The sequence below is a fragment of the Cavia porcellus genome, unplaced genomic scaffold (assembly GCF_034190915.1).
Source record: "Cavia porcellus strain 051 isolate PalLab524CR breed Dunkin Hartley unplaced genomic scaffold, mCavPor4.1 scaffold_11, whole genome shotgun sequence".
Classification (NCBI taxonomy): Eukaryota; Metazoa; Chordata; class Mammalia; order Rodentia; family Caviidae; genus Cavia; species Cavia porcellus.
The window spans coordinates 32,976,538-33,000,712 of NW_026947494.1; the positions used below are offsets into that span (position 1 = coordinate 32,976,538).

General features: G+C 39.0%; 1 pseudogene; it reads left to right on the forward strand.

Moving 5' to 3' along the window:
- Positions 1–19,820: 19,820 nt before the first annotated feature.
- The window catches only part of LOC100715039 (protein lin-9 homolog), a 125,228-nt pseudogene continuing 120,873 nt past the window's right edge, over positions 19,821–24,175 (forward strand).

Consider the following 24,175-nt stretch of genomic DNA (forward strand, 5'->3'; position numbering starts at 1 on the left):
ATTATGCATAACTGAAATTCTTCACAGCTACAAAAGTGTAAACTTTCCTTGATTGCATCAATATGTACTTGGAACAGGGGGTGTGTAGTCAGTGCAGTGAAGCTACAGTTACGTTTAAATTTGCTTTGAAGGAGTGAAAGTAAATCTATAAAGGGTCTTTTCATTTTTAAGTAAAAGTCCCAGAAGCATTCCTTTTCTCGCTTCTTTTGGATCACCAGGTAGATTTATTTGACTTACTGTAAAATCTCCTTTGTTGACATTTCTTAACAACCATAGATGCTACCTTCCTAGAATACTCACCCATTGAAGAACATTGTGGAGATCACTCTGATGGCTTAGATTCTCCCAAAGATGCTCTCTTGCATTTAGTCCCTTATTTTTCGTTATTTCATGATTTGTTTTTCTGTATTTTATGACTACTTCCCTTGGGAATTTTTCCTAGAAAAAATGACAAGAATGATCCACATAAGTCCATAAGAGAGGCTGTAAAATAAATATTATACCATGTGTGGGGTATTAAAAAAATACTGCAAATGACTCTTCTCACTTTCTGGCATTTACACACATGGCCATCTGCTTGGGGGCTGTTTTACTTGGCTCTTTCCCAGCATTTATGTAACTGGCCAACAGAAAGGAAATGACATCACCAAGTTTCCTGAAGCCTATCACTGGAGCCACAGAAAAGTTAGGAAACAAATTGCTTAGTGAAAAGAAAGACATTTTTAAAAAATCTCTCCTTTTCTCTTTCTTTCCTTTTTCTACCATTTCTACTGTTTTCCCATTTCCTCTGCATAATTGCTGTTGTTAACTCACATTAGCTTTACTGTCTACTTTGAGATTTCTGTAGCTGAGGTAGAAAAGTGTGCTTTATGGTTGGGCGTGTACAATATGGTCAGGTGTGTTAAAAAGCAGCTTTCTGACCCTTTAACATCCATGAATGAATGAGGTGGAGTTAATCAAGCCCCAGCAGATTTGAAATCTGTTAGCCTTAGGCTGAGAGAAGAGCTGCAATTAATTTGCTAAGACCGAAATCATTTTGCTACCAGGTGGTTGCTTCTACTATCTTTTAGTGTTCAGCTCTTGAAGCTGGATTGAATGGAGAGGAGCATTTGGGAAATATATCACATTTCCTGGCCACACTAAGAAATTGGAGCTACAAAGGGTGAAGGGTTTTCTAGTGCAGTTGACAGGGCCTTTTTTCCCCAAGTGCCTCAGTAATTTGTACTACTGGACCGAGGAGTGCTTTTATCTGATTCCAAAATTCAACCATCTCCAGGGGAAACCTAACAGCTGGTTTTAAGGCTCATAATTGTACGGAAGAGTATTAGTGCTAGAGGAAATGAAGTATACCTGGTGTTCAAGTTTTCCTGGGAATTCAGAGCTCACAGAAGGGTTCATGTGTGCAGGAATCTACTCTCATGGTAAAAGCTTTTGTAAAACACCTTTGTACAAAGCCAGGCTGCTTGTGGTATTCTCTTCTATCAGGGTGTTGCAACTGCTTTACCCTGAACTATTGTTCTAAGTTGCAACGAGCTCGTCACTATGATGTACACTTTTCCAAACATGGCTGGATTTGTTTGGATTTCTCTGTTTCTCTCCCACTTTCTTTTCCTTCTCTTTTCTAGCACCATCATGGGCTGTCGACACTTTTCCTTGACAACTGGTATACCACTCTCCCCAGTGTTTTGACATTTTCCTGAAAGCTTACCCTTTGCTACAGGGTCACCATTGTCCCCACCTTCCTAAGTAGGGACTAATTGACTAACAGGGGGATTAAAAACCTGTCTGCACATAACCTCAAAGTGGTACCACCCAGAGCTGGGGATGTGGCTCAGTACTTTGCTGTTTGCCTAGCGTGTCCAGGTCCCTAAATCCACAAAAGAAAAAGAAGGAGGACACTTCTTGGTGTGATTTATGCTCCAATCTCCTGTAGACCACCCAAAGTTACACTTTACCTGAGCCCATATCTTGGCTCTACCTCAGTACTCAGTTTAATCAACTTCCTTTCAGGTTTTTCCTAAAGATTACATCCTTGTGAATTCCATATATCTGAAGCCTTTCCTTAGGCTTTGCTTTTAGGGCTCCCAACCAAGACACTGACAATCAACACTGATACATTAACGATCAACCTATAAAGTAGCATATGCAAATATCTAAAGTGTGGAAAAAGTCTATATCATAGTAAATTTTAAGCAAAGGTAGTAGGAGGGTGGTTGAGTCAGTGGCAGTATCTAAGAGAAAAGCCCTTAAGTGAGATAGAGGAAGTACTGTTGCTTGTTGGGTTCTTTGACAGAACTTAATGAAGTTAATGGAGATTGCAGAGCTATATAAAAAAAGCTACTCGAATTAAAAAAAAAATAGCCAGACTTACATCTGTAATCCCAGCACACAGGAGACTGAGGTAGGAAGATCATCTTGTGTTTGAGGCCAGTCTGGTCTCTATAGTCCAAGGCCAGCCTGAAATATACAGCAAGACCCATGTCTCAAAACCAACCAACCAAACAAACAAACAAACAGCATATGTGAATGGAGAAAATTTGAAATAAAATAGAGAAGCATAACAATAATGTACCTTCCTGAATGAGTGGGTCACAGATGGGATCAAAGAAAAAAATTAAACCATTTCTACAATTAAATGGTCACGACAGTACAACATACTGGAACTTACAGGGCACAATGAAAGCACGTCCTTTGAGGGAAATTCATAGCAGTAAATATGCATGTCAGGAAGATGGAGCAATGCAAATAAACAACTTAATGGTGAAGCTCAGTCTTCTAGAACAAGATCAGTAGAGCAAAAAGCTCATAAAAGGGAGGAAGTTATTAAGATCAGAGCAGAAACTAATGCAATGGAGACTAAGAAAATAATACAAAGAATCAATGAATTAAAGAGTTGGTTCTTGGAAAGATTAAATAAAATTGACAAACTCTTAGCCAACCTTATTTTAAAAAGAGAAAAAAGACTAAAATCCATGCAATTAGAAATCAAAAGGTTGAAATCACAACATAGCCTGCAGAAATCCAAAAGAACATCTGTACTTACCTTGAGAACTTGTATTTTAATAAGATGGACAATGCAGAAGAAATGGACAGATTCTTTTTTAAAATTTTTTTTATTGTTTTGAAAGTAGTAAAATACAACAGAAGAAGACGGAACAAAGCAAATTTAGACAGTGTGGACAGATTCTTAATACATATAAACTACCAAGAATCTAAATAAGTCTAGTACCATTCAATGAAATTGAAGATGTAATTAAAAACCTACCAACAAATAAAAGCCCAAGTCCTGATGAATTCACTGCTGAATTCTATAAAAACTTTAGAAAAGTCCTAATCCCACTACTTCTCAAACTCTTTAATGAAATTTAAATGGAAGAAATACTCCCAAATTAATTCCTGGAAACAAGAATTACCCTGGTCCTAAAATCAGAGAAGGACTCAACTAAGAAAGAAAACCACAGGCTAATCTTGCTAATGAACATAGACACAAAAATCCTTAATAAGGCACTAACAAAAAGAATGCAGCAAATGATCAAGAAGACCGTGTACCATGACCAAGAAGGATTCAAGTCCATGGATACAGAATTGTTCCACATATGCAAATCAATAAATGTAATGCACCATATTAACAGAGTCACAGGTAAAAACTATATGATCATCTTAACAGATGCAGAAAACCATCTGACAAAGTCCAACATCAATTAATGATTAAAAAAAAAACTATGAAAATCAGAATAGATGATCCTTTTCTAAATCTGATAAAAGATACCCATGTCAACCAACGGCCAAAATCATACTAAATGGATGAAAACTGAAAGCTTTCACTCTAAAATCAGGACAAAGACAAGGGTGTCTGCTCTCACTGCTCTTATTCAATATAATTCTGAAAACATTAGCCAGAGTAATTAGGCAGGTGGAAGAAACAAAAGGAATAAGAATAGGAAAGGAAGTTAAATTATTATTTCCAGATGACATGGTATTCTACATAGAAAACCCCCAAAACACCACCAAACACTTGTAGATTTACTAACCAACATCAGTAATGTAGCTGGATACAAAGTCAACACTGAAAAATTAATAGCATTCCTGTGCACAAACAATAAACTGACTGAGAGAGAAATTAGAGGAAAAAAACACTTCACAGTAGCATCCAAAAAATGAAATACTTAGTAATCAGTTGAACAAAAGAAGAAAAATACATTGAAAATTATAGTACTCTGAAAAAGGAGAGCAAAGAGAGTATCATAAAATGGAAAGATATCTTTTGCTCATGAGTAGGCAGAAATAACGTGATTAAAATGGCCATATGAGCCAGACATGGTGGTGCACACCTGTAATCCCAGCATTCAGGAGGCTGAAGCAGGAGGACTGTTGCAAGTTCAAGACCAGCCTGGGCTGGGGATTTAGCTCAGCGGCATAAGTGCCTGCCTTGCAAGCAGGCAGTCGTGAGTTTGATCCCTGGAACCGATAAAAAATGAAAAAGACCCAAACCAAACCAAAACAAAAAAGACCAGCCTGGGCTACAAAATGAGCTCAAGGCCAACTTGAACTGCATAATGAGACCCTGTTTCAAAAAAGCCTCCACCCCCCCAATGGTCATACTCCCCAAATTGTTATACAGATTTAATGCAGTCCCAATCAAAATACCATTAGCATACCTCACAAAACTAAAGAAAACATTCCTAAAATTCATTTGGAACCAGAGGAAACCTCAAATACCAAAACCAATCCTAGGCAACAAAGGCAAGGCAGAGGGCATCACAATCTCTGACTTGAAATTATACTAGAAAGCTACTGTGATAAACAACAAACTCACTGAGCATTGTACTGGCAAAAACAAAAACGTAAACAAAAAAACAGACCCATGGATCAATGGAACAGATTAGAAGATGCAGAAATAACTCAAGACATACTTAGCCAACTTATCTTTGACAAAATGTGTCAAAGATTCAGTGGAAGAAAGTTTCCTCGATAAATGGTGTTGGAAAAATACTTTCCACATGGTGAAGATTAAAATGAGACCCAAATCTTTCACCATGCCCTAAACTAAAATCGAAATGGATCAAAGAACTAAATATTAAAACAGAAACATTAAACCTGCTGGAATTTATAATAGGTAAAACTCTTGAAGGCCCCGGTAGGCAAAAACTTTATGAATAAAAACCCAAAAGCAAAACTATCACAAATAATTGACCTGGACCTCATCTTATTAAAAACCTTTGCAACGCAAGAGAAACCACCAAGTGAAGAGACAATCCATGGTATGGCAAAAGTTTTTACCAGCTATTTCCTAGACAAAAGATTACTATCTAGAATATACAAAGAATTGGCAAAAATCAGACCCCCCCCCCAAATTTAAAGACCCAACACAAAAGTGGTTATCTAAAATGAATAGACACTTCTCAGGTGAACAAATAGAAATGAAGTAAATATATGAAAAATGTACAACATAATTTGTCATTCGTGGGATGAAGAATAAAACAACTCTGAGATTTCATCTCACCCAAAAAAGAAAGGCCTTTACCAACAACAAATGCCAGTGAGTCTATGGGGAAGAAGAAACATTTCTCCACTACTGGTGAGTGTAACTGTAGAAATCAGTGAGAGGATTCCTCAAAAAACTAGGACAAGAGGTCTCATTTGACGCAGCTATTCCTCTCACTGGTATCTTTCTCAAAGAACTTAAAGCATCATACCACAGCAACATATGCACACCTGTGTTTATAACAGCATAATTTGCGATTGTCAGATCATGAAAACAGTCTAAAGGCCCATCAATTGGTGAATAAAGGTGATTTTTTAGTACAGTAGAGGACTACTCTGCCACAAAGGATAAACTTGAGATATTTCTAGGTAAATGGGTGTACCTTGAGATCATACTCTTAAGTGAAACAAATCTGACACATATGGAAAAATAAAAGCCAGAATTTCCTACAACCTGAATATCTGATTATAAGAATTGTTTTGCTATATTTTATTCCAATTTTCCCTGTATTTTGTTTATATATATTTATTTATACATTTATATTATATAGATTTATTGATTAGAAATTTCTACATATGAAATGTAAAATTTTGCAATTTTCCCTGAACATTTCATACTACATACATTTTGTCATGCAGTAGTTTTGAGAATCTGATTTTAATGTCTGCATAATTAAGTTCTATAGTTATAATGTACATACACCTAAATTTTGTAGGTTTTATAGATATAATGCATGCTATATTATATATCATATGTCATTTATAAACTTTCACCATATAGTATAGGTTGCTGACAATCTTCTTTTTAGGACATTACGTTAAAGAATAATATCCTTGTATATAAATCTTAGTTTTCATTCTAGATTTACATTTATGGTTTATACATATAGCAGTGTTGCATCAGATGAACAAAACTTTGGGATAACTTGCCAACTTACATTCTAATTTTTTTTGAGACAGTGTCTCGCTGTATAATGCGGGCAGGCTTTGAACTCACTGCGTAACCAAGACTGGACTCGAACTCTCAGGGATTTCCTGCCTCAGCCTCCCAAGTACTGGGGTTACAGGCACCCACCCCTATGCCTATTCATGTTCTCTTTTTTTGTCAACAGGGTGCCAATTGCTTTCCAAAACAGATGCCAGCATATGATTGCTGCAATAAGAATGTTGTTTCTTAATGTCATTACTAACATTTCATGTTATTATTTATTTTACTTAATATTGTGTTTCCTTTTTAAATTTTTTTTTTTTGTCTTTTTCCTTTTTATCAGTACCAGGGATCGAACTCACGACTGCCTGCTTGCAAGGCAGGTGCTTATGCCGCTGAGCTAAATCCCCAGCCCCAAATTTCTTTTTTTAAAATGAGCATTTCTTGGATCTATTTTCCCCTTAAAGACAAAAGCTTTTGTTGTTGTTTTTAAATGAGCACTTTCTTGATTGCTTGCTTCTTTCACAAATGTCTTACTCAGGCCTAGGAAAATGTACCCCCAAAGAACTCTAGGTTTCCAAAACATGAAAGAAACTAACCTGTTAGGTAAGGTGGTATTGTTTTATAGCCAAGAACTCACACAATCAGTTGAATTCTTTCACTCATGGACAGTAAATTGACTCTGTATTCCAGGTAAATAAATGATTGTGATATGTTGACACGCACTACATCACAAACACAACTGCTCTCTGCTTTTCTCTTAGGACATTTCATCCCCCAAGTGCACATTACCATACAGCAGAGTAAGCCATGAATTGTGCTTAATGCTGTACAACATGCTGACCATCAGAGCATGAATGTCACACATAATATAAAGCAAATTAAACAGTGCAAAACCATCACGAGGCAAGGAGGAATGTTTGGTGAAGATGCCTGAGCACCAGGCAGGGGATCTCAAGGGGAACAGGAGGCAGGATGTGGGGAGAGATGTGTGCAGGCCGTGGGAAAGGGAAAGACCCAGTTGCTCTAGATTTCTGTGATATCTCCCAAATGTCTCTTATGGAATTGAGTCTGGTAGCTATTTTCTTACAGGCAGCTAAGTTAGACAGAAATTAATAAGCAGTCAGGCCAGAATGGGCCTTCCAGGGAGTCAGTGCAAAGGATGAGAACCCTTCACAGCTATGGCTGGAGGCGCATCTGTCAAAGGCCAGGTCTCAAGACAAAGATGGAATGACCAGGCCTACATACGTCCCGGGGGCCAAGCAAGAACTTGAGAACTGTAAGCAGTTACCTGGTCCAGTAAAGTCCAGATAGATGTCAGTCACCCAGATGGGTGGCTGGAGGATCTGCACCCATCCCTTCCTCCAAATGCCTTTGTTCTTTGTTACCTTTGTTACATGACCCGCTTCCCTATTGGATCAGTAGTATCTAAGAGGCTATACTTGTAATTTTACTGGTTAATTATACTTTGACCTATGTCATACCTACCTTGTGATTTTGTATCTACCTCATGATTTTGCTCTATAAAATATCCTTGGAGAAATGATATCCGTGGCAATCCCTTCAGGACCCCTCCTATCTTTCAGAAACTATCTCTAAATAAACCTTTCCTACTGTTAAACTTCTTTGTTCTTCAGAATGTACTCTTCAGTTTCAGGGGACACAATCTCAATACATCTGACGTCTAACAAGTTGGGACTTATATTTCTCCTATATCAATTTTATTAGGTACCAAATGACACACAGAGTGAGAATGCAATATTGTCAGATTCGCGCCTCTCATGTGTATTATATTATAAATAACCTCAGTTTCTTTGTTTCACTTACAATAGTGATCAAATTTTACACACACGTGTCCACTGATATATGTTACATATTTATGTGCACTGATATCAATAATTAAATATTATTCAAAATTTTTAATAAACAATCGATTTTGTCTGCAGCATGAAGAAAAAGTAAACAAGGGAATGGTGAGAGAGGAACAGGCAGGATTTCCCAAACCACAGGAAGGAGCAGAGGAGCAGAGGAGCTCAGGGCGGCGCCCAGCGTCAGGACAGCGGGACGCTTCCACATGGGACACACTCCGGCTCCGAGACTGAGCGGTTTTCCAGGCGCTGCTCCTGCCACCCACACTCAGGTTGGTCACCCTGCAGAGGCCCGTGCTTTCATTTCTCTCCTTTTTCCGTTGCTACTCTACGTTTAAGAAAGTTGTGCCTTGTGCTAGAGCCTTGATGCTCATGCATACTGCCAAATACACGTTCACCACACATTTTTGGTGGAAAGTTTGCTCACGAAGAGAATAAAATTTGACTTTCCTCCACCCTATCTCCATGTCAAAGCTAATCTGTGAATTTTATGTTTTAAAAACTGGTAATTTAGTCAGGTACTATTAACTTTTTACTAAATTATGCTATTCTAAATGGACTATTCTGGTATCATGCAGAGATTTGCTTTCCTTGCCTGTGGTTCTTGGTTTCTCCTGTCTAAACATGAATCAATATCCGAAGCCCACAAAGCATTTAGCTCCCTGGGTAGTCATAGCTATGTCAGGTTGGGCCATGTAAGTTTTCACAGCTTCTAACTTACAACACAGGAACTTAGCATGCCTTCAGTGTGAGCGTGAAGCTAATGACTATCAAGTGTGCACTGCACTTTGTCAACTCCCTAAAATATGTTTTCTGCATACTGACTTGTTTTATATCAGGAACTACCTTTAAGAAATGATCTTTAAGGCCATTTTTCACTTATTCGTGAATTATTTCAAGCTACCAGACTTGCTCAAAAATTTAACACACACAAGAACATCCAGTTGATGTCAGAGAAAGGTGTCACAATTGCAAAAGCATCTAATTTTTCACTTTTTCCTCTCAAGTACAGCAATTGATGTGATTCTTTTACATGACTGGTCTAATAAGATTTAAGCCTGTACAGTCCCTTTTCTAAACTTTCCTGTGGAAAGATTTCAGAGTTGCTCAGTAGACAGTGTAGCTGAGATAATTTTTTAAAACATGGAACGAATATTTAGAAATCTGTGTCCAGGTAGGTGTAGTGACCCATACCTATAATCCCAGCCCTAAGGAGACTGAGGGTTAAGGATCATGATTTCAAGGTCAGCCTGTCTCAAAAAAATACATAAAAAACACAAAAGCTATACACAATAACACACAAAAGACACATCTTACTTTAATTATGTGTGAGTATATGTGTGCATATATACATATATATTATATATTTTCTTTAGACACACCTTGCTTTAGCTATGGAACAGTGTGTGTGTATGTGTGTCTATGTGTGTGTGTGTGATTTAGAAACCCCCTCTTTGATGAAGTGTTAGTTTTTTCCCTCTGACCATCTAGTCCTAGTATGAAATCACATGATTTTAAAATGTTAATTATAGGGCTGGGGGTATAACTCATCAGCACAGGGCCTGTCTGGCAAGTACAAGGTTGTGAGTTCGATTCCCAGTACCAAAAAATTAATTATAGAAGCCAAGTTTCTGTGAGTCATGTAATGACCTTCCTCCACCCCATTGCCTCTCATTGCTATTTTTGTGCATTTGGCATAACCAGTTTTCTTTAATGAAACAGATATTTCCTTTCCAAGATGTGAGTACAAGCTCCAGGCTGAAAACATGAAAATGTTAATTTATACAAGTTGTTTTGTCCAGGTATGTGCTGTGTATGTGCTGCTATTTTCTGACTGCTTAGAAAGCAATTCTTTCAGAATTATGTATTTCTAAGAGACCAAGAATGTCTATTAAATAAAAAAAGCTGTATCAAAATGTATAGAATTTTCATTTCCCCTTTTCTTCTCTTTTAGTGGTAAAAAGACCTTTGTCTTGCTAAGACAAAGCTAGTGAGAACTTTATACCTTAGGCTTAAACATTGAACAGACATATATCCATTTAAAGCTTTTTATCCTGAATGAGTTGATAAGTGGGGCTGGATTTGAGCTTGAGAATAGCTGAAGTGAGTTTCCCTAAATCTGCAGTAGCCAAAGGGGCCTGTTTAATCATTTCTCAACAGGTTTGATCTTCAGGTAACAAGAGGCTTTAACCACAAGTCTTAAGAAATAGAGGGGGGAAATGGGATTATACAATTAGACGCTGAATTCCTCATTATTTGTGTCACAATTTTAATCATTTTTTCCCTGTTGATCATGAGCCTTGGTCTCTATTCCCTGATACAAGTTTATTCTTGCAAAAAAACAGGAAGTGTTGCTTTTAAGTAATTGCAGATTTGCAATGACTACCAGGCTGATCCCTGCTTTTTCTCGGTGCTTTCCTGTTTCAGTCTGGAGGAAGTGGCGGGAGAGAAGGGACAGGGTGGGGGAGCGACTCTATTACAATGATCCTGTTAGCCTGAGCCTGGCTTTGCCTTAGCGAAAGAGTGATGAAAACACTTTAAACAGTTGCCAACAGCTCCGTAGAAAATATTTGACAACTTACCTACATCAACAAGCAAGAGTTAAAGGTTAAATAACACACAACTCAAGTGCTGGGAAAAGGATATGTTTATGTCATCAACTTTCTTTGTTCTAGGACTGTCCTGTGTCAACAAGGAGACACATTCCCATCTCCTGGTTGGAGTCACCAGGACAATAGAGACTGATCCCCACTTCGTGCATGCATGACAAATCCCCTTCTGAGTATTTGCAGTTTGTTTCTAGTTTCATGGACGTTTTCACAATTTATTACATGTCTCTAAATAGCCCTGTACTTAGGACAATTTGGTTGATGGCCTTCCTGTTTCTGTATCCAGATTCTTGAGATCTCAAGCATGAAGCTGAGTGTGGAAGGAGGGAGAAGCTAGGAGAGAAAAGTGCTTGTGTTTATTTGCATTCCCTGTACTGATTCCAAGCTCTATGCTCATCTTTCTTTTCTAAAATTCTTTGGGAGTGTGGTGGGGAAGCCAGGGAGAGATACCTTACAGAGCTGGGCGCTCACACACTGTCAGGATAAGTACAGAAGGACCTTTTAGCAAAAGCAGTCTATGCCTTTCAGAAAGACAGTGACAAAAGGTTGGGTGGTCAAATTCTGATTGGTGGCAAAAAAATTAATTGAAATTTGTAAATAAAGGACAACATACCCAGGGGAACAAGGAAAATCTGTGACCATGGAGATAAACAGGTGTGCCATAGAAAGAAAAAGTGGTATGGAAAAATGCTAATCTTTTGGCAGGTCAAGGTCAAGGACCCTTTTCCAATGTCTTTTTGGAGAATCTGGTGAAAGTATGGAGTACTGGATTCTTCTAAACTTTGTATGCACATTGAAAGGCTCAGATTTCTTTTTATGTCCATGCACAGAATTCATACAGGCTCACAGGACCCTGTGAAGACCCCTTGATGTAGGTTTTTATAGCTCAGAGATACAGTGAAGGTGGCTCCAAGTCTCCTTGAAGTATTTTTGGACGTAAATTAAAAATCAGCTGTACGATAAGGTAGTTAAGATTAGGTATAGGTAAAAGTTCATTTAAACTGAGCATTGTTCCGCATGCTTATAATCCTAGGGCTTGAGAGGCTGAGGTAGGACCGCTGTCATGAGTTTGAGGGCAAACTGGGCTACATAGCAAGACTCTTTCTAAAAAAAAAAAGTTCATTACAATGAAATGTTTTATAACAAAGCGATCCAGACCCTCTTCTGTGGTGCTGGGTGAGCAAAACTAGCTCCTTCCACCTTTAAGTTTGCTGTTTCCTGTGCAAAGCTGTGCATCCTTCAGCCCCTAGATTCTGTTCATATACAAATACTACCATTTAAGCTAAAACACAATTTGCTCGCTTTTCAATTTCGGGATTAAACAACATTTGCCTAAATCTATGGATATGTTTTTCTTCTGATCATTGTCGTAGGAATGTGTGTAACTTGGAAGTAAATACACTAAGGCTTAATGATTAAGCTATCATCATCTTATGCTGCAAAATAATCTGCATCACTAAAACAATATTTGCATCCTTTAATTTTGAGTTGGGGCTCATCAACCATAGGATCAGTTTTTCAGGTAAAATTATAGTTATGTAGATATTTCAAAATAAACTTTTGACTCTGTTACTTCAAAACTACAGTAATTTTTAGGATCTTATTTAATGCTCTTAAAATGATGCACATTTTTATGGAATTATTTTTGATAATTATTCTACAATGTAATTGGCTTCTTTGAAATAGGTTTTTCAATAAATATAAATTTAAATATAAACTTAAAGAATTATTCTAATGAGTAGTCTATAGGCTTCCTCAGACAGAATCCATGCACAAAGTGTTTAACTCCTGGCAAAGGGATGACAGAAAACAGGTTTTCCTCTTGCAGTGACTGTTAGACAAGGTTAATGGGTTAGCTGCAGAGATGTGAAGGTAGCAGTGGCCCTGACAAATGCTAAGCATTTTAACAAAGGTGAGGCCACCCTGCCACTAGCAGAGAACTGCAACTAACTGTTCAGATGAGAAGCCTAGCTGATTTGGCTGTCAGAATACTGCTACAAATGTTTGTGCAAGGAAGAACTCAGCACGCTGGGAAGAAACAAGACTTCTTCAAATGTAAAATGTTATAGAATTTTTCGGCCTGGTGGCTACTAAATGTTGAAAAGTGTGTCTGCACATAGACTGATACCTTCTTTCACCGTGATATATGCAAATGGCAGGGTAATACTGCCAAGGAAAGGATGCTGTGACCGTATCCACCTCTGATGAAGGCTCTGTGTGCTATCCAAAAAACTTGACATCATTAAGTGAATCGTCTTTTGTCATTTTCCCCAATTATTATTTTATTTGTGTTAGCATTAAGCAGCGTAGTATCTTCCACAGGCAGTTGGTTTCATTTTCATACACTGTCAGTCTCTTAACTGGCTTCTTTCCTCTTTGAGTTGACTGCCAGTTAAGAGTGAAATTTCTTAACCTCCCATAGCAAGTATATACAATTTCATGACATAACTCTTGTACTTTGATTTCCTTCCTAAGAGGCAGCACAGGGGATGATTAAGAGGCCAAGAAATGGAGACAACTTGGGTTTGGATTTACTGATTAACTAGTCAAGGGGACACGGGCATGTTAATGTTTCAGTTGCCTTCTTAATCTTTTGATAGAATAAGATAAAGATGTAAGGCACTTAAACAGCATCAAAGTAACAGTATTTAGGTGTTAGATATTGTTCCTGGCTCTCTCATATTTTCATACGGTACTTTCTTTCCTCTTGCTCCTTTATTTGTTAAATGTTGCTACTGTGCGGGATACTTTATGTGTAAACTTGCTTAGTTCCGTATGGGCCTCCGATAACACTGTCAAGAGTGTATTTAGGGGCTGGGGATTTAGCTCAGCGGCATAAGCACCTGCCTTGCAAGCAGGCGGTCGTGAGTTCGATCCCTGGTACCGATAAAAAGGAAAAAGACAAAAAAAAAAAAAAAAAAAAAAAAAAAAGAGTGTATTTGGAAAGAATGGGATTGGATAGAGCACAGTGTAAGAATAACCATTTGAGAGAAGATAGTGATTGAAAAGATAGCAGTAGGGATGAGCAGGGGAAAGGAGCTATCTGAGAGATGCTTCAAGATAAATCTCTGGGACTTGGTGACACATTTGCGTCAAAGATAAATAACAGGGAATCTAGGGCCACTCCCATTTAGTTAGCTGGGCAAATGACAATACTGCTAATCTAGGTCAGGAAAACAGGAAATGTCTTGGAGGTGGAGGGGTGTTGATAAATAAGAACTTTAAGTCTTGGCCATGTTGAGTTTGAGGTTTGTTTGCGACATAACTTAGTGAAGTCTAGTAAACCACTGAGAACAAGCATTTGGGACTCAAGAGGGATTATGAAGCTGGAGACCAGTTTAAGATTTAGCAAAGTTTACATTTTTAGTTCAAGTAATGATTACAGGCAAAGCTGCACAGCGATAAGCAAAGGCCATGGGGATTTTAGGAATTGGGCTGAAAGGCAAAGGTTATGGCTTTCTCATCCCATTTCCGGCACCTAACTTGGTCTGTTAGGTACACACTCCATAAATGTTTATTTCATGACTTATCAAAGGAATGAATAAGTAGAAAAAGGCCTTCCAGAATGACCAGTTTGAAAGATAATAGAGAACTAGTAAATAGCTTCTTAGAATATTAGAGGCCAAGTTAAGAATGAAAGAACATAAAGGCAATGAACACTTCGGAGTACTTCATGATGTCAAACAAGACGGACCGTTGAGGCACTGAATGTCAGAAGCAGGATGCAGGATGCAGGAAGACCTCAGAAGTATAAAAATTAAGAGTTACATCTTTCCAGGTGTGGTGACCACACCTCTTATCTCAGCATTCAGGAGGCTGAGGCAGGAAGATCGCCTTGAATTTGAAGCCTGCCTCAGCTAAGTGAGTTTAAATCTAACCTGGATTGTATAGTGAGACCTTGTTTCTAAACAAACACGCAAAAAATTAGAGTTAAATCTTATTGGTACTTACTAGGGATGAATGTAAAATTCTACCTTACATTCAGAAAATCAGCCTGGTTTAATCACATTCCTGAGATTAACTAGTATGCTAAAAGCGTCCTATAAATTAATGCTGGAGCCTGACTGCAAGGTATGCAATTAGGTGATGTTAATAAAAAGCCCGATGTGGAAATACGTGAGTAATAATTCCTTCATTGGGACCACGTTTAGAGTAGTGCCTTTCTGGGGGCAGAGGGCTGGATGAAGCTGGCATAGGAAGAGAACAGCCAACAGCAAGAGGAAGGTCTGGAAGTCGTGTCACTGCTTTGGAAATTCACTCCAGGAAGTCCCAGAAGGGCAGTGGCGCATCCTCCCTTCTTCAGGCAGAAGGTTCATCTTATTCTGTGCAGCTCCGCCTCCTCCAGAGAGCAGAGCAACAGAAGCTACAGCCAGAGAGCGCCTGCTCACTTAGGAAAAGAATTTTCTACACATAGCTCCTGAATTAGCCATGAGTGGAAAAAACAATGAATTCTTTCTCTACTTCTTTACTGAACTAATATTTGAGTGGTTGCTGCCAGTGGTCCCCAGGCAGTGTGACTCTAACAGTGAGCCCAGGATACATGGCTCCTGCCCTAAGAGGGTTTACGTGTTTGGGTTCATTTATTTTCAAGTGTTTATTGGGTTCCTGCTGTGGGACAGGCCCTGATCTGTGCCTACAGGCTAATTGACAAAAGTTTTTGTTCTCTTGGTCTTTACAGTCTTCATGGAAAGAGTGTATGAAGCAAATAAGTTTATAAACACACATGGGTTTATAGGTGAGCTGGCCACTTGTGCTTTGTGCAGGGATGAAATATTAAAGGGAGAAAAGAAACAGAGAAGCAGATAAGTTATAGTTTGATCAGGTCAGGAAAGCACATTCCAAAGAAGTGAACTGACAGGTGTGTCCCACCTGGACATAGGAAGTGGCAGGTGGCTATAGCGGGAAAAGCATGCAAGGGTGTATCCAAAGGGCCAAGGAAAATCCTGAGCCCTGGCACAATTCAGGGAGACAGGGCAGGTGTGAGTTTAGTGAGGGCCTGATGGACGTCTAGGCAAGTCTTGATGGACTTAGTAAAAACTGGTTTTATTCTTTTTTTTTTTTTTTTATCGATACCGGGATTGAACTCACAACTATGCACATGCAGAGCAGGCACTGAGGCCGCTGAGCTAAATCCCCATTCCCATCGTGTTTTATTCTAAACACAATGGGAAGCCAGGAGTGATGGCATATACTTGTAATTGCAGCTCTTTGAAGGCTGAAGCAGGATCGCAGTGAGTTTGAGGCCAGCCTAGGTTACATAGTGAGTTGATATTTCAAAAACCAACAACAAACAAACTAACCAATCAACCAGCCAACTGACCAACTAACCAACCAGGAAACATACACAAAAGAAAATAAACACAATGAGAAGACACTGAATGATTTTAATGAGGGTAGTAATATAATAAAACACATTAAAGATAAAGGAAACCTCTGAATTCTGTGTGGAGAAGAGAAAATACATTAGAGATGTGGAAAAAATATGGATCTTATTCTATTAGTCTTTTGGTTTAGATGGAAGATGTTAGTATTTTGGGTGATGACACAGGCAGTGAAGATGAAAATGCCTGGGTGAAATACAAGTGAATGCAGAGTAAACTTACTAGACTTGGGTGATTTAACAGAAATATACTGATTTGTTATGCAGCAGGTGACTGGATGGACTGTGACACCTTCTGGAGGGATTTGTAGAGAAGCTCCATGTTTGGAGGTTGTAGAGGTTGATCATCAATATGGCTACATGCTATGTGAAGCTTGGGCGGATGCAGACCTCCAAGTGATGCCATCAGCATCGCATAAAGGTCAGAGTCAATACTGTGCCTCTTGGGGATCGTTTGATTCCATTATGTTCCAGGAAGCCAGTTGACTGTGCTTTATCTCCCTCCAGCTTCCCGCTTTTATCAGGAATGAAGGAGATTTAAAGCTCAAATATTATGCTTTCCTTTTGTCAACAGGAAAGCTGTGTGATCTGACTCTTCACTACATTCTTTTTGAAGAAGGCGTCAAGAAGACTTGTTACCTAGGTTGATTCAAATTAGAGCTTTAAAAATGCTGGTTTTCTGTTGTCTGTGTTGTTAAGCATATGGCATTATTGCTCTCATTCCTTTTCTTTCAATCTCGCTTTTCTTAGAACTAAGGATAATCTTAGAGATCCCTTTCTGTAACCAAGACCTGGAGTTTGAGTCTTTCCATGCAATCTGAGATAATTCATTGGCATATATGGTGCATACATTTGTTTCACAGAGTTATGTATGTGTCTTGACCAAGAAATTTTCTCAGAGTTGTTATAGAGCGGTTTTTTTGATAAGATTAGATGGATCTGAGAGAAGATTATTAAGTAAGAAGTAAGATAAAAATTTCTAAAACTTAGGGTAGGCTTTGGCAAATATGATCAAGTGCCAAAATTCCTTTCAAATAACTTTTTAGTTATGTATTTCAGGCTGGCTTTGGATTATGTAGCCCACGCTGCCCTCAAACTTGCCATGATCCTCCTGCATCAGTCTCATAAGTGAAGGGATTATAGGTATGCACCACCACACCCAGTTTCAAGTAAACTCTTAAATAAGGAGACGATGATTAGCTATTGGGCCCTGCCCGTCACACTGGAGATAAGACTCAGGACCTTGCGTGTGCTAACAATGCACCAAGCTATGTTCTCATGACAGATTATCCACTGAACCAAGTGACGCGGTCTCCTCTATCACCCTGGCTGGTCATCTTGCTGTACAGTCTCTTCATTCACTGCTTCTCCACTTTCTCCAACAGCGTCACCTACTACTTTTGCAGATGACATCTGATAGGTGAACAATTGTCATAAGATTCTGCTTTTCCCTTCTACCTTGTTGTACTCCACTTTTTAAGTATTTTTTTTAAAGTACTTTCATTATAATGCCTTATTTTGGATTCCAAATCCTTCACTAAATCTACATGTCACCAGAGTTTAAAAAAAAATCCTATCCCCATAGGCATGTCGTTAAGAATTTTGTTGGTCACAAAGCTTTCCAGTGCCATTCAATGTCCTGTACACATGATTACCTTTGTCTTTCCTGATCCTGGAATATCTGACTCTACTCCCAGTTTGTCCTGCTTTCAAGGCCCAGGCTGAGCTCCTGGGAACAGGCCCTGCACATGTAGTCCCTACAGATTGCCCATCACTGGTCACTTGTTTCTTCATACCAAAGCACAGCATCTGCCTTTCCATGCCCAGGGTCCCAATCTGAGTTATTACCTGGATTGCGATGGAAGCTTCCCTGTGTCTGCTTGCAGCCCTCGCCATCCACAGCCCCCAGATGATTGGCCTAGGCTGGAAGTTTTGAGGTCATCTGTGTCTAGATTACACACTTTTCAGGTGTGAAAAGAATAAAGGCCAATTTGAAAGCCCACTTTTGGAAAAAGTAATGAAGAACAGATTTTGCCAAATACCCTTAAAGTATTTTGTACAATAAAATGTAAGGTATTTCTCTTTCTCTGTCTCAATTTTTGAAACCAGTTTTCCCATATTTTGTGCTGAATCATATTTTCTGGTTCCTTCAAGAATCGGCTTCCTCCAGTAATCTCTTCTTTATCTCCTTTAGGATTTTTTGTTTCCTTTCAAATTATCTGAATTATGTTGTAAGGTTCTTCTCTAATAATTTCCTTCCCTTTCATGATAACTCTTGATTTTATTTTCTAAACTTTTTTTTATTCATTCGTATTTTCTTGTTAGGTTAAGAGAGACTTTTACGTCTCTGTGTACCCTGTGCTAGTTAAGCATTTAAAAGCAAGGCCATTTCTGTGTAGAAGGGTTTCTAGTCCAGTGTACTAGGAGGAGGTAGTCTCTGTTTGTTCCTTATATCTCCTGGCCAGTCAAATACTTTTGTATATATTTATGATGTCCAAATGGTTGGTTGGGAATTGAAAATTGATTTTGTAATAATTGGATATGGTTACACGCTATAATCCCAGCTAGTTGAGAAGCTGAGGCAAAGAGATTGAAAGTTCAAGGCCAGGCTGGTCAACTTAGTGAGATTCTATCTTAAAATTTAAAAAGTAAAAAGAGCTCTTTCCTATGAATGTGAGGCTTTAAATTAAATTCCCACTGACCACTGTAACCCAAATTTTATAGTTCTAAATTCTTTAGAGCATTCAGATTTGCAGTCACATATTCTATAATGTGTATTACTTGCACTAGCTTTGAATTTTCTGGCAATCAGTGAATGATTTTGTTTGTTTTTGCTTTTACCAGAGGTCAATTAGAACTCTTGTATCAGGTGATTCTATCCTGGGCAAAAGTTGCCTTATTCCAAAGATGATAGCAGAAAAACTGCTCTTTACAACTCTGCTTGGAATGTGTTTGATGGGTTTAACGTATCTTATTCACTGAGGTTTCAGTTAAATATTACAAGGAAAAGGATTTTCACAAAGAAAAGCTCCGGTCCTGTCTTCCCCACTCACTGTATCCTGTTTTATTTTTCCCTTGTTGTACTTGCATGTGGCTATAATGTATTTGACTAAATTATTACATAAATGTGGTTTTCATCATCATCTACTTTCTATACTGTGATAAGATAGAATAGAAAATAGAATGATTGTGTTTGTAGTTCTGTCAAAATGAACAATGGCTTGAGCACAATGTTGTGAATGAACAAATGTCTCGTGTAAGTTTACTTATGTTAGTAATAATTTGCTCTTATGGTATTAAAATCAATAAGATTTGAAGAATTAACCAAATTGCCTCATTTGGATGATAATGTAATAAACAGTACTACCATATAAAATGGAAATGAGAGTTGCTGTCATTTTTAAAGCAAATAGATGGTTTCCTTGCTGTGTAATCACATTAACTCATTCTATGATGAAGCAGGAGTTTCCTTCCTTCTGATTAAAACAAGTTCTTTCCTTAAAGTCTTTGTTCTAATCGCATGCATACTATTTACTCAGCATTATCATAGGATGGGGCACACTCAGAACCGTGCCGAAATACGAACCTTATCTGTCCTGGAAGAGGAGGGAGGGAAAACAGAGTCTAAAAACCGTAGCTGAGCATTTTTCATTCCAGTACTTGGTTGCCTTCTCGCTATTCTGGCAGCGATTTATCCCTGATTGGGAACCGAAAAGTCAGAATCTTCCCATCCTCAAGAGATTTCCTGGCTGCAAAGGAAAAATGCATTAGTTTGAAAAATGGCTCTTTAGCCAAGTGTGGTGGTGCACACCTGTAATCTCAGCAGTCAGGAGACTGAGGCAGGAAGATCGCAGCTAATTTGAGGCCAGCCTGGCCTATAAAGTGAGTTCAAGGTCAATCTGAAGAGCATAGTGAAACTGTCTCAGAAAGACAAAAAAAAGCTCTGTAGAGATGTGTTAAGAGGGGATGTTCTTGTCTCCTGTTCTTTGTATTTATTATGTTACTTACTCCATCCATCAACCCTTGGTTACACTTGTGGCATACGGAAGTTACATAATTGGACCAAGCCACACAGTTTGTGAGGGTCTGGGATCCACAATATTTTCTAGAACCCACACGTTTTATTCCTTGCAATCGGTTCTTTTAAGTTGTTTGGCTAACTAGTTCTGAAGATCTTAGCAGAAGTGACAAGAACAAATTCTTTTCAACCCACGGGACAAAGTGAAGCAAAAGAGTACACTATTTTGTGAGATGATGTCACTAACAAGATCTCTTGCACATCCCAGATAATAAATGAAGTGCTTTGCAAGTCAAGTGGCCTGCAGACCCCTCCCTGTATCCAAGTAAATCACAGGTGAATCCCACTGAGAACCTGTTCATATGGTGGGAGGGCACACTGCCAACATGCTTGAGCAGAGGCATTTTTAAGTAAGTGAGATCCCCTCATTGATAGGAGAGAAGAAGGGAAAGTCAGTGAGTGCATGGAGAGCCCCTTAAAAGTATCAGTGTGTCACTGGGAGCTTTCATACGACTGATTCCACTTGGACTTTCCAGAAAATGTGTGAGATAATTATTATTTGGGCAGATGAGAAAACCTAGATTCAAGAAGGCCCACGAACTTTCCTAAAACCACAAACGAGTGGAGCCAAAACACAAATCTAGTCCTCTTAGTATTCAGAATCCACATCCACCAATTTCAAGTACCAAAAGATAGCGCTATTGAATGTCAAAGCACTCTCATTTTAAGGATAGATTTTCAGTAAACCAGCCTCTGTTTTCAAAGGTGTAGAGAGTGGTCTTAGCAAAGACATTCTCCTGAGGAAAATGGGGACAGCACACAAACAAGAAAAGAGGACCTTGGAATTTCTAGCATGGTGTGTGGATGAATGGTGATACATTTATTAAAGATATGATTTTCTGGGAAAAAAATGACTACAAAATAATTTAACGAGCTCAATGTTGGATCTGCTAAGTTAGAAATGACAGTTGAACATGCCAATAGAGCTGGCTCAAAGGCAATTAGAAACAGAACTCAGGAATGAAATGTGGGCTGAGTTTAGGACTACTCAGTGTGAAGACTGGATTCTTGGAGTGGTGAGAAATGCATAGATAGAAGAGCTAAAAGGCAAAGTTAGACTTCTGTGAATTGTCAGAGGGTTACAGGTTGAAGAGAAAGAGCTAGAGAAGGAGTTTGCTAACAGGGAGACAGGAAATACTTAGGACAGACCTGTGCTTCTGCGACAGGGTACATGCTGTTTCTTTCAGGGTATCTTTTTGTAATAAACATTTCTGTCAAGGCAGAGTGAACAAAGCAAAGCAAAAAAATACTCTCTACAAATTCTTCTCAACCACAGTTAGACTTCATATTGTCTTTCACTTTGAACTCATGTTTTGTTTAAATAGCAATTGAGTATACAAATTATGACTCTCAATACCAAATACTTTGTTATTTATTTTATTTAATTTTTTGGAGATAGGGTCTTACTATCTAGCTCAGGCCTGTCTTGAACTCCTAGAGATCCTCCTGCCTCAGCTTCCTGAGTGCTGGGACTACAGACATGCTCCACCACGCCCAGGCTCATTCTCTGCTTTTATTACAGTTTAGAGAGCCAAGAGATGGGAATGTAAGCAAAGAATAATCAATATAGTTTAGTGTCCAACTTGTCAATCTCAATTTATCCTTAGACCAAGGATCGTTGAACACTGATATCTGTGTTCTAATGTGGCAAATATCCAGAGGTAGTTGGAGAGCTTGTACCACGGGATGAGCTTCTCTCAAATCTCTCCTGTGTTCAGAGAACACCTCAGCACTAAGCCAGCGCGTGGGCTGTGTTGTCAATATTAATACAGCCCTCAGCATGTGCTCTGTAAATATGTTAGGTGCTCAACTAATTCTGCCACTTTTCTCTGCCCTCCTTGAGTCTGTACAAGTTCTGAGATGGTTTACTGATTTGAATTAATAAAGGAATCATTTTGTCTGATAATGTGTTATTTATGAGCATAAAAAGTACCAGTGCACGTGGAGTGTGACAGGGTTTGCCTGGGCACCCACACTTGCTGAGGCAGGACTCCTGCAGGGCATTTGAGGCCAGCCTGGGCTATGTCACAGATCCTTTCTCAAAAACACACCAAAAAATATGGCGCACACACCTGTAATCTCAGCCTCCGGAAGGTTGAGGTGGAAGGACTGCCGTAGGTTCAAGGCCTGCTTGAATTGCATAGTGAGACCCTGTGTCAAAAAGAAAATAAATAAATAAATAAATAAATAAATAAATAAATAAATAAAAAAGCAAGCAAACTAGCAAGAAAATCCAAACAAAAAGCAAAAGAAATAGCATTGTATAAATTTTATGGCTCACCATTTGGTCTAATGCTTCACAAAAGGAGAAAGTCACACTTTTGAAAATCTTTTATACTTGATGTTTTGTTCAAGAAAACAATTTTAAGTACATCAGTGGGATTGGGAGGTTGTACAGAAAATCCTTATACGAACTTCCTCATATTGGAGGGTACTGTCCCCTTCAGTGAGCAACCTGCCTGCGGCTCAGGCCAGAGCACCAGGAGGCAGAGGCAGCACCACCCGCCGGCCTCTGCACAGCTTCGCCAGATCTGGGCTCAGCGTCTGAAGGCAGCGTTATTCACGTGAACACCGACTTTGCTTTCCACTGAACTATGACCTCAGAAAAGCAGTCTCTCAGCTTCCCCTGGAGACATGTGACCGACTGCCCTGTCAGCGAGCTGCTCTTCCTGCATCGGAGTTATTTCCTTTCCTGCAGAGAAAAGTTGCTGCTGTCACTTCCAATGCCTTTAGAAACGAACCTTTTCATACCCCACACAGACTTTTTTGTAAAAAATAAATAAAGCAAATGTCTCTTCTTTTTGCGTATTTGCTCTAAAGTTGCTTATCCTAAAGAGAACTATAAGGCTATACACACAGTTCACCTACGCTTGACAAAACTAGAATTAGAATTAGCAGACTATGTCACAAGAGACAAGTAAAAGTGTTCTTTGAGAAAACACCTACTTCATATATCTAAACACAGACAAACATGGCCTCGAGAAATCCAGATTACACAAGTATTTCCCAGAGTCTTTATCTTATGACAGTTTTTCATTCTGCCTAATTTTTCTCTAACATTTAACACTGGAACAACTTCTGCCTTGCTTCACACTCCTCTGATCCTGCTTTGTGAGATCCTGGCTCACTTGAGGTTTTGTTTGTTTGCTTGTTTTGCTTTTTATTCTTGCCATTTTCTTAGCCTTTCTCTTAGCTCTCTTCTGTTAGTTCTGTAAAAGCTTTATCCTTACTTACATGCCATATATAGAGAGAGCGAGAGAGAGAGACAGAGAGACAGAGAGAGAGAGAGAGAGACAGAGAGAGACAGAGAGACAGAACCAGAGAGAGAGACAGAGAGAGATAAAGACAGAGAGAGAGACAGAGAGACAGAGAGAGAGAGACAGAGAGACAGAGAGAACCAGAGAGACAGAGAGAACCAGAGAGAGAGACACAGAGAGAGAGACAGAGAGACAGAGAGAACCAGAGAGAGAGACAGAGAGATAGAGAGACAGAGAAAGAGAGAGGAGAGAGAGGAGAGAGAGGGAGTCTTCTTCAGTACTAGAGTTTGAACCAAAGTCTTCCACACCGATTTATATTTCTAGCCATTTTTTATTTTAAGACAGGGTCTCACTCAGTTCCGTAGGCCAGGCTTGAACTTGTGATCCTCCTGCCTCATCCTCCCATAGCGCCTGGCCTACAGGTGCTCACTTTTACTCCCAGCTCTGATTTTACATATTTTTCCTGGACATTCTCGCACACACTCACCTAGCTTCAAGCCTCATCTCTTCACAGATGGTGCCTACATCTAGCCTGGATTGTTCTCTCTGAACTCCAAGCTCAGATAACACT